The following is a 7216-nucleotide window of genomic DNA, read 5'->3' as shown; positions in this document are numbered from 1 at the left end:
GACACTTAATGTCATTCTCTGTGTATTTTCCCCATCATTATAGCTAAGAGAGTTACAACACAACTGGTGGGACAGGTGCCTGACATGTATTGTATCGCCTGACAATCTGTTTAGAAGGGAGGAGAGTTTGTAATGTCACCAGTGCTTAACTTGGACTGAAATAGGTACCTGTAATCATTTTGGGTGCCGGTACTGTTCATATTTACGTGCAGGAGCTTGAACTTCACAATATTTTTATAGGAAGTACAGGGGCTCAAGCAGTAGAACATGTGAGGTGCTTCTGGTACCCAACTCAAGCAATGACTGCAACACCCTCATGCTGACTAGGTAGCAATTTGAATGGTAAATGTAGCCCGACTACGTTGACCAAATTCGCAAAGTGATCCTAGGATGCAACAAAAATTAATTAATTCACCACACTGTAAAGTTACTGTAGTCAGAAAACAAACTTCTGAGTGTGGATACAATGATCAGCGAGTACTCGGTGAAAGCAGAGCGGCAGTAGAAGAAAAAGCATTTGGCTCGTTTGCAAGACAAGCAAACGTACCAGTCATCTAGCGCCCACTTGTGGTGAAAGTGTTTGTTTTTCCCTATTTTAACTCATCATTGAAGACGCTGTTTTGTTTTTCGGGAGATTCATCATGGCGATGCATACGAAGGCGACACCGCCACAGATTCCCGACACCCGTCGGGAACTCTCGGAACTGGTCAAGAGGAAACAAGAACTTGCGGTAAGTTTATTAGCTGCTGTAGTTAGATACGTTTCCGTATGAGTAAATATTTTTGTTGCATGCGTATTTGCTGCATCTTATGTTTAAGTTGCAAGGTAGCTTTTGCTAGTTTACTAGGCCGCACTGGCCATCCTAGCTAAGCTACTACGACGAGGCCTCGGCTCTCTACTCTGCCGGTAAATATTTGTTGCTCGCTGGCAAGATACTTTAGTTAACGATACCATTCTAATGAAACATTATAACATGTAACAAAGTATATGCTTTTATTCAGCGTCATACATCCATAGGTATTGCATTTTTTTTTACTAGATATATCAATGTTTATGTACAATATCGTTGGAGTTACGTAGTAACTTCCTTTGTCCACAAGGTGCAGTCAAACCCTACATACTAATGCCCACATCACCATGGGCATGGCTGTGGTACTGTCTCTGGCTATAGAGTAATTACACTTTCGGTCAGTTTCATACAGTTGAAATGCAAAGTCTAATGCCGTTTACATACTTTCCACAGGAGACCTTGGTGAACTTGGAAAGACAGATCTATGCATTTGAGGGCAGCTACTTGGAAGACACCCAGATGTATGGGAATATCATTAGAGGATGGGACAGATACCTCACCAACCAAAAGTAAGCAAGACATGGACCATGGCTACTCGGACATGAGGTGTTGATATTGAATCATCTTGCCTGTGTTTATGATCTATTTACTCTGTTTTTCTATCGTTCTGTCAGAAATTCCAACAGCAAGACAGACCGAAGAAACAGAAAGTTTAAGGAGGCAGAGCGTCTGTTCAGCAAGTCTTCAGTCACTTCTGTAGCAGTGAGTGCCTCACTCTATTTTTTACCTGTCCTCTCGGTATTGTCCTCTGTATTTTCCTAGGAGGCCATCGGTCCTCTCGGTATTGTCCTCTGTATTTTCCTAGGAGGCCAATTAATCCTAGGTATTGTCCTAGGAGGCCAATTAATCCTAGGTATTGTCCTAGGAGGCCAATTAATCCTAGGTATTGTCCTAGGAGGCCAATTAATCCTAGGTATAGTCCTAGGAGGCCATCGGTCCTCTCTGTATTGTCCTAGGAGGCCATCGGTCCTCTCGGTATTGTCCTCTGTATTTTCCTAGGAGGCCAATTAATCCTAGGTATTGTCCTAGGAGGCCAATTAATCCTAGGTATTGTCCTAGGAGGCCAATTAATCCTAGGTATTGTCCTAGGAGGCCATCGGTCCTCTCGCTATTGTCCTAGGAGGCCATCGGTCCTCTCGCTATTGTCCTAGGAGGCCATCGGTCCTCTCGCTATTGTCCTAGGAGGCCATCGGTCCTCTCGCTATTGTCCTAGGAGGCCATCGGTCCTCTCGCTATTGTCCTAGGAGGCCATCGGTCCTCTCGCTATTGTCCTAGGGAGGCCATCGGTCCTCTCGCTATTGTCCTAGGAGGCCATCGGTCCTCTCGCTGTCTGTCCTAGGAGGCCATCGGTCCTCTCGCTATTGTCCTAGGAGGCCATCGGTCCTCTCGCTATTGTCCTAGGAGGCCATCGGTCCTCTCGCTATTGTCCTAGGAGGCCATCGGTCCTCTCGCTATTGTCCTAGGAGGCCATCGGTCCTCTCGCTATTGTCCTAGGAGGCCATCGGTCCTCTCGCTATTGTCCTAGGAGGCCATCGGTCCTCTCGCTATTGTCCTAGGAGGCCATCGGTCCTCTCGCTATTGTCCTAGGAGGCCATCGGTCCTCTCGCTATTGTCCTAGGAGGCCATCGGTCCTCTCGCTATTGTCTAGGAGGCCATCGGTCCTCTCGCTATTGTCCTAGGAGGCCATCGGTCCTCTCGCTATTGTCCTAGGAGGCCATCGGTCCTCTCGCTATTGTCCTAGGAGGCCATCGGTCCTCTCGCTATTGTCCTAGGAGGCCATCGGTCCTCTCGCTATTGTCTAGGAGGCCATCGGTCCTCTCGCTATTGTCCTAGGAGGCCATCGGTCCTCTCGCTATTGTCCTAGGAGGCCATCGGTCCTCTCGCTATTGTCCTAGGAGGCCATCGGTCCTCTCGCTATTGTCCTAGAGGCCATCGGTCCTCTCGCTATTGTCCTAGGAGGCCATCGGTCCTCTCGCTATTGTCCTAGGAGGCCATCGGTCCTCTCGCTATTGTCCTAGGAGGCCATCGGTCCTCTCGCTATTGTCCTAGGAGGCCATCGGTCCTCTCGCTATTGTCCTAGGAGGCCATCGGTCCTCTCGGTATTGTCCTAGGAGGCCATCGGTCCTCTCGCTATTGTCCTAGGAGGCCATCGGTCCTCTCGCTATTGTCCTCTGTATTTTCCTAGGAGGCCAATTAATCCTAGGTATTGTCCTAGGAGGCCAATTAATCCTAGGTATTGTCCTAGGAGGCCAATTAATCCTAGGTATTGTCCTAGGAGGCCATCGGTCCTCTCGCTATTGTCCTAGGAGGCCATCGGTCCTCTCGCTATTGTCCTAGGAGGCCATCGGTCCTCTCGCTATTGTCCTAGGAGGCCATCGGTCCTCTCGCTATTGTCCTAGGAGGCCATCGGTCCTCTCGCTATTGTCCTAGGAGGCCATCGGTCCTCTCGCTATTGTCCTAGGAGGCCATCGGTCCTCTCGCTATTGTCCTAGGAGGCCATCGGTCCTCTCGCTATTGTCCTAGGAGGCCATCGGTCCTCTCGCTATTGTCCTAGGAGGCCATCGGTCCTCTCGCTATTGTCCTAGGAGGCCATCGGTCCTCTCGCTATTGTCCTGGAGGCCATCGGTCCTCTCGCTATTGTCCTAGGAGGCCATCGGTCCTCTCGCTATTGTCCTAGGAGGCCATCGGTCCTCTCGCTATTGTCCTAGGAGGCCATCGGTCCTCTCGCTATTGTCCTAGGAGGCCATCGGTCCTCTCCTATTGTCCTAGGAGGCCATGGTCCTCTCGGTATTGTCTAGGAGGCCATCGGTCCTCTCGCTATTGTCCTAGGAGGCCATCGGTCCTCTCGCTATTGTCCTAGGAGGCCATCGGTCCTCTCGCTATTGTCCTAGAGGCCATCATCCTCTCGGTATTGTCCTAGGAGGCCATCGGTCCTCTCGGTATTGTCCTAGGGAGGCCATCGGTCCTCTCGGTATTGTCCTAGGAGGCCATCGGTCCTCTCGGTATTGTCCTCTGTATTTTCCTAGGAGGCCAATTAATCTAGGTGTCTAGGAGGCCATCGGTCCTCTGGTATTGTCCTAGGAGGCCATCTATGATTGTAATAACGTGTAAATGCTGACCAACTGTTCGTCTTTATTGAACAGGCTGTCTGTGCACTTGCGGGATCCCAGATCACATGAATGAAAAGCGTAAGTATCTGAATCAGCCATCCCAAATGAATACACTTTTGTTTGCCACAGTGCTTACTGAATGTAGCCTACTGGTATGTGAGGGAGTTGAGCTCCAAGGTGGCATGCTGCTCTTCTGTTGTCTGGCCCTTCAGGTGAGCCCGGCAGTGGGACAGAGAGCGACACATCCCCAGACCTCCAGAACCAGGAGAACGTTTGAGTCAGGAGGACACGGAGGACGCAGATGGGGCACTGCAGGACCTCAAACCCCAGAAGGCTGCCTCGTCCTCCTCCGGAAGCCACCATGGGAGCCACAAAAAGAAAAGGAAGAACAAAAACCGACAGGTACTCGACCCTAAACGCAGTCGCTGGTCTAGACTAACTCCCAGGGCATGTTCAGCAGAACACAACGTTGAACGTCGGATAGAAATATGCATTGTAGAACAAACATGCCTCTCTGACATGTAGAATATGGAATCAAAGTGGGTCTATTAATGTAATTTCTATCTGCAACCGTTGGCTGCTGTACATGGCCCTGCTATCAATTCTGAAATATGTGCAGGTGTAGTTCTCTTGCGGGTCAGATTGATTGGCTGTTCTACTGTATAAACTGTATAAACATCAGGAGGGTCAGATTGTTTGTCTGTACTACTGTATAAACATCAGGAGGGTCTGTTTGATTGGCTGTACTACTGTATAAACATCAGGAGGGTCAGATTGATTGGCTGTTCTACTGTATAAACATCAGGAGGGTCAGATTGTTTGTCTGTACTACTGTATAAACATCAGGAGGGTCTGTTTGATTGGCTGTTCTACTGTATAAACATCAGGAGGGTCTGTTTGATTGGCTGTACTACTGTATAAACATCAGGAGGGTCTGTTTGATTGGCTGTACTACTGTATAAACATCAGGAGGTCTGTTTGATTGGCTGTACTACTGTATAAACATCAGGAGGGTCAGATTGATTGGCTGTACTACTGTATAAACATCAGGAGGGTCTGTTTGATTGGCTGTACTACTGTATAAACATCAGGAAGGTCTGTTTGATTGGCTGTACTACTGTATAAACATCAGGAGGGTCTGTTTGATTGGCTGTACTACTGTATAAACATCAGGAGGGTCTGTTTGATTGGCTGTACTACTGTATAAACATCAGGAGGGTCTGTTTGATTGGCTGTACTACTGTATAAACATCAGGAGGGTCTGTTTGATTGGCTGTACTACTGAGGTCTGTTTGATTGGCTGTACTACTGTATAAACATCAGGAGGGTCTGTTTGATTGGCTGTACTACTGTATAAACATCAGGAGGGTCAGATTGATTGGCTGTACTACTGTATAAACATCAGGAGGGTCAGATTGATTGGCTGTTCTACTGTATAAACATCAGGAGGGTCAGATTGTTTGTCTGTACTACTGTATAAACATCAGGAGGGTCTGTTTGATTGGCTGTACTACTGTATAAACATCAGGAAGGTCTGTTTGATTGGCTGTACTACTGTATAAACATCAGGAGGGTCAGATTGATTGGCTGTACTACTGTATAAACATCAGGAGGGTCTGTTTGATTGGCTGTACTACTGTATAAACATCAGGAGGGTCTGTTTGATTGGCTGTACTACTGTATAAACATCAGGAGGGTCTGTTTGATTGGCTGTACTACTGTAGGTCTGAAGGTTGTTTATTGGCTGTACTACTGTATAAACATCAGGAGGTCTGTTTGATTGGCTGTACTACTGGAAGGTCTGTTTGATTGGCTGTACTACTGTATAAACATCAGGAGGGTCTGTTTGATTGGCTGTACTACTGTATAAACATCAGGAAGGTCTGTTTGATTGGCTGTACTACTGTATAAACATCAGGAGGGTCTGATTGATTGGCTGTACTACTGTATAAACATCAGGAAGGTCTGTTTGATTGGCTGTACTACTGTATAAACATCAGGAGGTCAGTTTGATTGGCTGTACTACTGTACCAGCTTCAGGAGGGTCTGTTTGATTGGCTGTACTACTGTATAAACATCAGGAAGGTCTGTTTGATTGGCTGTACTACTGTATAAACATCAGGAGGGTCTGTTTGATTGGCTGTACTACTGTACAAACATCAGGAAGGTCTGTTTGATTGGCTGTACTACTGTATAAACATCAGGAGGGTCTGTTTGATTGGCTGTACTACTGTATAAACATCAGGAGGGTCTGTTTGATTGGCTGTACTACTGTATAAACATCAGGAGAGGTCTGTTTGATTGGCTGTACTACTGTATAAACATCAGGAAGGTCTGTTTGATTGGCTGTACTACTGTATAAACATCAGGAAGGTCTGTTTGATTGGCTTGTACTACTGTATAAACATCAGGAGGGTCTGTTTGATTGGCTGTACTGTATAAACATCAGGAAGGTCTGTTTGATTGGCTGTACTACTGTATAAACATCAGGAGGGTCTGTTTGATTGGCTGTACTACTGTATAAACATCAGGAAGGTCTGTTTGATTGGCTGTACTACTGTATAAACATCAGGAGGTCTGATTGATTGGCTGTACTACTGTATAAACATCAGGAGGGTCTGTTTGATTGGCTGTTCTACTGTATAAACATCAGGAGGGGTCTGTTTGATTGGCTGTACTACTGTATAAACATCAGGAGGGTCTGTTTGATTGGCTGTACTACTGTATAAACATCAGGAGGGTCTGTTTGATTGGCTGTACTACTGTATAAACATCAGGAGGGTCTGTTTGATTGGCTGTACTACTGTATAAACATCAGGAAGGTCTGTTTGATTGGCTGTACTACTGTATAAACATCAGGAGGTCTGTTTGATTGGCTGTACTACTGTATAAACATCAGGAAGGTCTGTTTGATTGGCTGTACTACTGTATAAACATCAGGAGGTCTGTTTGATTGGCTGTACTACTGTACAAACATCAGGAAGGTCTGTTTGATTGGCTGTACTACTGTATAAACATCAGGAGGTCTGTTTGATTGGCTGTACTACTGTATAAACATCAGGAAGGTCTGTTTGATTGGCTGTACTACTGTATAAACATCAGGAAGGTCTGTTTGATTGGCTGTACTACTGTATAAACATCAGGAGGGTCTGTTTGATTGGCTGTACTACTGTATAAACACCAGGAGGGTCTGTGTGATTGGCTGTACTACTTTATAAACATCAGGAGGGTCTGTTTGATTGGCTGTACTACTGT

The 7216-nt window shown here is 46.5% G+C and overlaps 1 pseudogene; it reads left to right on the top strand.

Annotated features, from left to right (window-relative positions):
• The first annotated feature begins 574 nt into the window (after positions 1-574).
• On the top strand, positions 575-4363 carry LOC124017514 (annotated as a pseudogene).
• Positions 4364-7216: the final 2853 nt, after the last annotated feature.

The sequence above is a fragment of the Oncorhynchus gorbuscha genome, unplaced genomic scaffold (genome assembly GCF_021184085.1).
Source record: "Oncorhynchus gorbuscha isolate QuinsamMale2020 ecotype Even-year unplaced genomic scaffold, OgorEven_v1.0 Un_scaffold_2653, whole genome shotgun sequence".
Classification (NCBI taxonomy): Eukaryota; Metazoa; Chordata; class Actinopteri; order Salmoniformes; family Salmonidae; genus Oncorhynchus; species Oncorhynchus gorbuscha.
The sequence above is the reverse complement of the archived record's forward strand: the minus strand, read 5'-3'. Positions and strand labels throughout refer to the sequence as shown.